General features: G+C 28.7%; 1 long non-coding RNA gene across 1 annotated transcript; it reads left to right on the top strand.

Annotated features, from left to right (window-relative positions):
• The first annotated feature begins 7,205 nt into the window (after positions 1-7,205).
• On the top strand, positions 7,206-8,145 carry LOC145627065 (uncharacterized). Its single transcript, XR_014111300.1, has 2 exons — positions 7,206-7,500; positions 7,833-8,145. It is a non-coding gene; the product is annotated as an uncharacterized LOC145627065 (long non-coding RNA).
• Positions 8,146-8,544: the final 399 nt, after the last annotated feature.

Genomic DNA, 8,544 nt, shown 5'->3' with positions numbered 1-8,544 from the left:
TCTGCAGATTTCTGAGTGAAATATATTGTATTATCTATTTTAAGTGATTTTTGAATTGTGTGTGGGGCCATAGTCGGGTGTGAGGCCGAGTTGCTTCCCGATGGTTAATGAACATGCTAACTACCTAGATTGCGAGTCTTAGGTAGCTCAAACTGGGTTAATTGTTATCGTCCGGGGGTGTGTAAGACCTTATAGGCATCTACCCATAACCGGGAGTTGGCCAATCTTAGACACGGTCTCTGCGAGATGACTGGGGATTCGTCCTGACAAACCTTAGGAAGTGGATTGCGAGGCCACTAGCGTTCCCTCCATGCCAGTTCTACTGTTTTGAAGGTTTTGGGTTTGAAATATTTATATTATTAAATTATTACTTATTTGAAGTCTATATATTAATATGATTGAAATTGAGTGATTTAATATCGATAAATCTGTTTTAAGTTTATTTTGAAATATTTCATTGTTTGTATGGTTTAATGGTTTTAAGTGATTTCATTTGAGTTTTCAAGTTGATTGTGGTTATGGTTTCTTTCTGTTAATTTTAAGTCTAAGATCTTCTATTTCTGATTTGAGGGAGAACTGCTAGTTGCTCCCCACTGATTGTGGAACGTTGTTATAATTTGCAGGTTTCATTTGTTTATTTGATATCTGTGACGATGGGATGGGGATTGAGAGTTTAGAACCTAACTTTTAGGCTTGTATGCCTTTGTTGTTAGTTTACTGTTTAATTACTTTGAATTTAGTCCAGTTTGGCCGATAAGGGTTGTTTTGCCCTTGGCTTTTTGAATGTAATTGATTTGTCCATGTTAAAGTTTGTTTAATATTTTCTTTTGTTCACATAGTTTGCGCTTAGCTTAAACAACTTAATTTGGTTGTGTGAATGAGTTAAATTTGTCCTTTGGACATAGGTTAAGCTTGACTTTGCTAATCGAAGTTAAGTAGCCTCCCGTTCAAGCGTAATTCCGCTAATGCTTCCAGTTCCAAAAGGACGGGGTGTTACAATCTATTTATTAATCTAGTTTGTTTACATGTTATTGATATTATTATTATTCTTCTAATTTGTTTCAAGAAGTTGATAAGAAAGTGTTGATTCTTCAACGCAATATGCAGATAGCTTGTATTGTGAATTTGGAACTACTTAAAGACCTTAAGGAAGATTCTAAAAAATTATCACAGGAATCTTCTCAGCCGAAATCAGATTTTGATATGAAGGAATAATTCTTTGAGTTGTTGGATTCAATTAAAAAGAATTTCATGAAATAGAAAGAATTAGCCGATCAAGGCAAAAGTGATCCCGTGAAAATTGACAAAATTAATAAGCAATCAACAACTTTGGAGAAATCAAATTTTTATATAGAGGTAACAATATTTATATTTTTAATGAATTGTATGTATTTTATTACATATTTTACTAATTTTATGTTCAACTTTTAGGGTTTTTCTAATGTAAATAATGAACAAGATGAAAATGCGAACAATGATGGTCCAAATATGACTGAAAAAGAAGATCTGAACAATGTACATACAAATAAAGAAGATGATTCAGAGATGACATAATCAGATGATCTAGAAACTGTATATATATAATAGGAAACACAAGGAAATAAAGAGGGTTAAAGATGATCATTCGCATAAAGATATACATAATGAGAAAGAAGATAATGTTCAGAAGCCTCAAAATGAAATTTTGTATTCAAACATAGGTGTTTCTAATGATAAGGTAATTTGTTGGCTGATAGATTTTGAATTTTGGCTGATATTATTTGTAACACCCTAGAAATTTCTTTCCTTTGAAATACACGTTTTGCCCTTTTAAAACTCAAAATAGGAAAATCTAAGATATTACCGCCACCGTGAAAACGGCTAAGGCAACTATCAAAGACACACAGCGGAAGACTCTCCTTTAAAATAATTTAAAACGACACAACTTAAAAAGTCAAGTCACGAAAGTTAAGTCAAACCTAAGTAAAACAAAGTCAAACTTACAACTTGGAACCATTGTAGGCCCTTAACCAAATCAATTCAACTTAAAACTTTTACGTTAGTCTTGCAATAGAAATATCATAATATAAATAAAGCAATAACACATCATATACTTATGAAAACTAGCATGATTCGCTCTTCACTCATGCCCATCATGAATATGCTTCATCACCTGAAAAGCTTCTCTCTACTCGTTTCCACTACTCTCCATTAAAATTGGGTCATCATAGGGCCAAGGTAAAGACAAGGCCAACAAACATACAAAACACACGACATCAGCAAAGCTGAGTACATGAGCATATGTAAACATACTAACATGCATTTACCTCTCAACATACAACTTACCTTGTTGCACCTGTTTTTCAAGCATACAACATTTAACAAAACTTCTCAGCTAGACAACTACATAATTTTTTTAGCGTTGATTACGCATCGAATAGGTTTCCTTACTAACCTCCCCCAATAAATGAGGTTATTGACACGGGAGCTAACCGTGCCAGCATCAAATAACCACTCGTAAGTGGCAGAATTCCTACGCATAATAATAATGAAAGGAATGTACAACGTCCTGTACTCCAGTAGAAGTTATGGTTAAATATAAAACCCCATAACTCCCCCCATATGTTCATACTCAACGTATATACGTTTCAAGAGTTTTGGTGTGCAATCTCTTTCACTTTACGTTATTTACATATTATTAAACTTGGTGATGACTCTCAAATCATAATCATTCAATCAACAATAAGTATTCTAACAATCAAATATACCAATTTAATTCTTGAATAATTAGTGACCACATAATATTTAATGTTGAACCCTTTTTCAATCAACCTCGATGTCAAAGACACGTTAAACGCATAAAGCGCCACAAATCCTATCCCTCGGTGTTAAAAACACCTTAAGTGCATTAAGGCACCAAAATATAATTTAACCCTCGTGTACAAAGACACTTAATTAAATAGCTCTTTCCTCATGCTTAAAGCATCAATAAAAATTATATGAACCATAATAAAATTCATTTTTAATATTCCAAACTAAATTAAACATGTAGTTTAATTAAACATGCATTCTAACATGCCATAATAGTGTGGTTCATATAAAACATGCCAAACAATAATTTCCAATCCATAATCCATCATGTACAAATAAGGCCCCATTCTTTAGAGCCGCTTTGCTCTGCTCTGCTGTGTCTGCTAAGCCCTACTCTGCTCTGCTCAAATCAAATCTGCTCTGCTTTGCTCTGTCTGCTGAGCCTTGCTCTGCTATGCTCAAATCAAATCTGCTCTATTTTCAAATAATAATTAATATTTAATTATAATAATTATTTTAATAATCTACTTTTAATTTTAATCAATATTTATGTTTTATTATTATTTTTATGATTATTATTATTATTATTATTATTATTATTATTATTGTTGTTGTTGTTGTTGTTGTTGTTGTTGTTGTTGTTGTTGTTGTTGTTGTTGTTAGGAGAATTATTATTATTATTATAAAATATTTTAGATCTCCTACAAATATTATAAAAGAAACCTAGAAGTATTAAAATTATCAGACAGTAGAAGGTAATGGACTTGTAATATTTATAATTTTATTATTTATAATATCCCACATCATAAATGAATTAGTTTATAAGAAAGTATTAAAATGGGGATCCTAAAAAAAAAACTAAATTACAAATTACATTTATCATAGCTTTTTGTTATATAGAAAACAAAAATTGGCCACATTTTCTACGTTACTATGTACTGATTTCAGTTAAAGTAATGTGTTGTTATTATTATTAAAAATAATTATAATAATTATAATAATTTTTATAATAATTAAAATAATTATAATGATTATTAAAAATAATAATAATAATAATAATAATAATAATACCTAATATATTTTGGAAAATGCTAACGAATGCCCCGGGGGCGTTGGATAAGCTAGTAATAATAATAATAATAATAATAATAATAATAATAATAATAATAATAATAATAATAATAATAATAATAATAATAATAATAATAATAATAATAATAATAATAATAATAATAATAATAATAATAACAACAACAACAACAACATTAATAATAATAACATTAATAATAGTAACATTAGTAATTGTATTAATAATAATAACATTAATAATAATGACATTAATAATAGTATTAATAATAATGTTGAAATCTGCTCTGCTATCCTAAAATTTGCTCTGCTCTGCTGAAATTTAATCTGCTCTGCTCTGCTTCATAATTCAATCACCAACATCTATAATCTACAATTCCAATCCATAATTTTAGCATGATACTACTTGTAATTCAATTAACCAAACCTAGCATGCTGACACATAACCCATAAATATGTCAAGTATGCGAACGTACCTCAAATAAGCTCTTAAAATAACTGAGTACTCTACAACAATTCCCGAACCAAGTCTCCTACATAAAGGGCAATAATACTATATTACTTCTCCTTGTATACACAATTTTTAGCAACTTAATCACTTTAGACTACTTAAAATAAATCTGAAAATTATAGTAAAACTCTTAATTAATCCCTTCTTTAATGGGTAATTAAACATTTTTCATAAAACCATCAAAAGTAGTACTTTAAGCAAAATTCCAGCATTATAGTTTAATTAAAAACTCATCAAAACTCCATAAAGATTCAATCTTTAAGCTTTATTAAGACATCCAATCAATGGGTATATAAAACCCCCAAATTAATTACAAGATATAACCCTAAAAATTAATTCTTTTATATTAAAAACCCTTACTTTATAACATATTCAAAATTTGAAAATTACAACTCTTTATGAAATCTGAAAATTATAGTTTCAATTAGTCAAAATATCATTTTAAAACTAATTAAGTATGTTTAAAACACTAAGAACCAAACTAATATCAAATTATATTGTATAGGTTGAACACTTAACAAGAGAGGAAAGAGATTAAGTCACGGCGGGACTAATAGCAAGTCGGCGACCTGCTGACCAGCGACGGAGGTGACGACACGTGGTAGCGATAGTGGGTCATGGGGACGTGAAGGTGAGTGGCAGCACCTTGCTGTTCCTTCACGAAGCAAAAAAAAAAAAAAAAAAAAAAAAAAAAGTGAAAGAAAAGATGAAAAAAAAAGTAAAGAAAAAGAAAAGATAAAACTTACCCCTTTGATTATTGTGTGGCAAATTTTAGGGATTAATAGAGTATTTATAGTATAGAGTAGGTTAGGGTAGGTTTGGGCTTCATAAAAAATATGGAGTTGAATAATAAAATAATTGGCCCAAATATAAAAATATGATGCTTGGGTTTGTTATGAATATGGGCTACATTTGGATTAAATACTCATTGACCCTAATATTAATACTTGTTTTATTTATAATCCAATATTTAAAATATTTTGACCCAAAATAAATTTTATAATTAAATAAGTAATTTATAAAATACATTAAAAATACGGGGTATTACATTATTAGTTGGATGATTTGGCTGATAGATTTAAAAATTTTGCTTCATATTTATTAGTTTTCTTCTTATAAAATTGGTTGATTTAATTGAACATTTAGTCATTAGTCATTTACTCTATTTTCATTATTATATATAGGAGGTTGATAGTGACAATGTTATCAGTGAAGCTAATCCAAAAAAGAGTAATGTTGAAGGATCTACTGCTGTTGAAGAATCTGGGACTAATGCTAATAGTGATAAAAGTTTTACCCTTAATCAACTTATTGTGGATGTTTCATTATCGAAAAAGAAGGCTGATGCTTTTGAACCCTCTTTTTATCTTGTTGATAGTCACGAAACTCCTCCTACTCCTAATATTCCTAATATTATTCTGCCTCCTTCACCTCCTATTACTGTCAATCATTCTATTCTTCCTCCATCAAAATTGTCTGAAAAAGAGAATGAGGTATCTTTCAAATAATTATCTCAAACAAATATTTATCATACTTCTTTTTGTAAAGTTGTTAGGATAATATTTTATCAATATAATGTATTTTTAGAACATTTTTAATTCAATTTTGCAACAATTTTGTACTTTTATTTTTAATTTATATAATAATATATGTATATATTAAATTATCTGGTGTTAAATTTTACTATATAATTGTTTATTTTGATGTTAATGATGGCTTATATGTTATCTTTGTTTGCTATAAATTGATTTGTTGGCTGATATGTTATATTTATTTGCTTATATAAATTAATTTTTTGGCTGATATGATATACTACACGTTTGATTGGCTAGCTGTTTGTTGGCTTACATGTGTAAAATAAACTGTAATCTTGTAACATTGAAGTGTTATCATTGCTGGCTTAAATTGATTTTATGTTGGTTGATACGTTTTCTTTCTTTGCTAATATTTTATCTTTGTTGGCTTATATTGATTTTATTTTAGCTGATATATTATCTTATTATAAATAATAAGCTGATGATATTGCTTTTTTTAAATGCTGATATATTGTAATTGTTAACTTATATCTTTAATTGTGTTGGCTGAAATGTCAAATGATATAAACTGATATGCTATCTCTAATGGCTTATATTGATGTTATGATAGCTGATATGTTATCTTTTTTTTGCTAATATAAATTGATTTGTTGGCTTATATGTTATATTTGTTTGCTGATATGAATTAATTTGTTGATTTATATGAAATACTACACTTTTTAATTGGCCGACTGTTTTCTTATTTTATATATTCTTTATGTTGTTGTTGGCTTACATGCGTAAAATAAACTGTAATATTTGTGAAGTTGAAGTGTCATCTTTGCTGGCTTAGATTGATTTTAAGTTGGCTGATACATTTTCTTTCTTTGTTGAAATTTTATCTTTTTACTTGTATTGATTTCATTTTAGCTGATATGTTATCTTATTCTGCTTATATTTATAGGCTATAGATATTTCTTTGTTATAAATGTTGATATAGTGTAATTTTTGGCTTATATCTTTAATGAAGTTGGTTGAAATGTCAAATGATATAAACTGATATGCTATATCTGTTGGCTTATATTGATGTTATGATGGCTGATATGTTATCTTAGTTTGTTGATATACACTACTACAAAAATGACCTAAGGAACCACTCTAAAGGCACCGTGAAATTCAAAAATCCGGTTTCTTAGATAAAGAAACCTTATTTTCGAGATATCTGGTTTCTTAGGTAAAAAATAAGATACCATATGTCTTTAGAATATGGTTTCTTAGATTTTATATAATATTATAATATTTTATTCTTTATTAAAAATTTGAATTTTTTACAAAAATAAATAAAAAATTGAAAAATTGAAAACCTAATTAAACTTATAAACTACTCGTATAAACTACCCACCCTCACTTCCCTACAGCCGTTTTATATTTCGCTTCTCAACCTCCTCCAATATCTCTAGATCTCTCTATCATCTCCAAAATTCATCAAAATTTATTAATTTTATTATTATCCCCGAGTTATTGTTGCTCTTCTTCAACGTCAAATTCTCGATATGGGTGCTCCGTCCCAGATTCTATCGCCGCGGCGCTGGTGTAATGGTACTACCAGAAAGTCTAATCTAATTGTTAAATCCTAGCCTTTTAATATATAATCTTGATTGTAGTTTGGTAAAAATATTTCTCCAACTAAATTTAATAATTTTTCATTTATTTTGCTTTCGGTTTCAAGTTCGCTTAGTTTTTTAAATTGGATACTACAAATAATTATTGTATGGTGTTGTTCTTGTCAAATTGTGGTTCTGAATATTCAGTTTTAATAATACTGCCTCATTGAAGTTTTGTTTCTTCGTTTTTTTTTTTTTTGCAATGATTTAGATACTAGATTTTTATTAAGTGATTTGATTAATGTTTTACATTTTTCAATTTTGCAGTGAAATGACATTGAATTTGGCAAAATCCTATAAGGGTCATATACTCATATGCATGTGCTGCTGAAGGATGTAAAACGAAGAAGATTATGCTAAACTGCTAATTGGTTGGAGAGTTTCAAGGAGGAAATTGTAATTCATGTATAGTTATTGTAGATTTTTTTTTTTAAAAAAAATGTAATTATTGTAGATATATACTGTAGATCGGAGTATGTAATTTTGATTTTCATGTCATTGCTATACTTCTTATATTCCCTCAAATATAAAAAGAATACTTCGTATGAAATGGATTTATTATATTTTCTTTGTTCTTTGACATCTACTTTTTAACTGTTAAAGTTGTATTTAGTCATTTGTCTTTGTAATCTAGAATTTCCAATTTGCCGTGACGAGGTTTAACCGTAAATTCATAGAACAAATTTAATCCAACATTATATTTATTTAATTTTTTTAAAAAGGCAAATAGACCAGTTATCTTTATAAACTGGTCTCTTAGAGTTTATTAAAGACACCGGTCACCCAAGATGTACGGTGTCTTTTTTTTGTAATTTAATGTTTTATGATGGACCTAAGAGACCGGTTGTCAGGTAAAACTGGTCTCTTGCTCAATCTAAGAAACCGGAAAAAAAAAATACAGTCTCTCATGATAAGAGACCTACTACCTAGGCACCACACATTTTCCGATTTCTTAGCCCTGTTTTGCCCGGTCTCCTTG

Source organism: Chenopodium album, chromosome 4 (genome assembly GCF_948465745.1).
Source record: "Chenopodium album chromosome 4, dcCheAlbu1.1, whole genome shotgun sequence".
In the NCBI taxonomy this organism is placed as follows: Eukaryota; Viridiplantae; Streptophyta; class Magnoliopsida; order Caryophyllales; family Amaranthaceae; genus Chenopodium; species Chenopodium album.
Note: the sequence above shows the minus strand (reverse complement) of the source record. Positions and strands in the feature narration are given on the sequence as shown.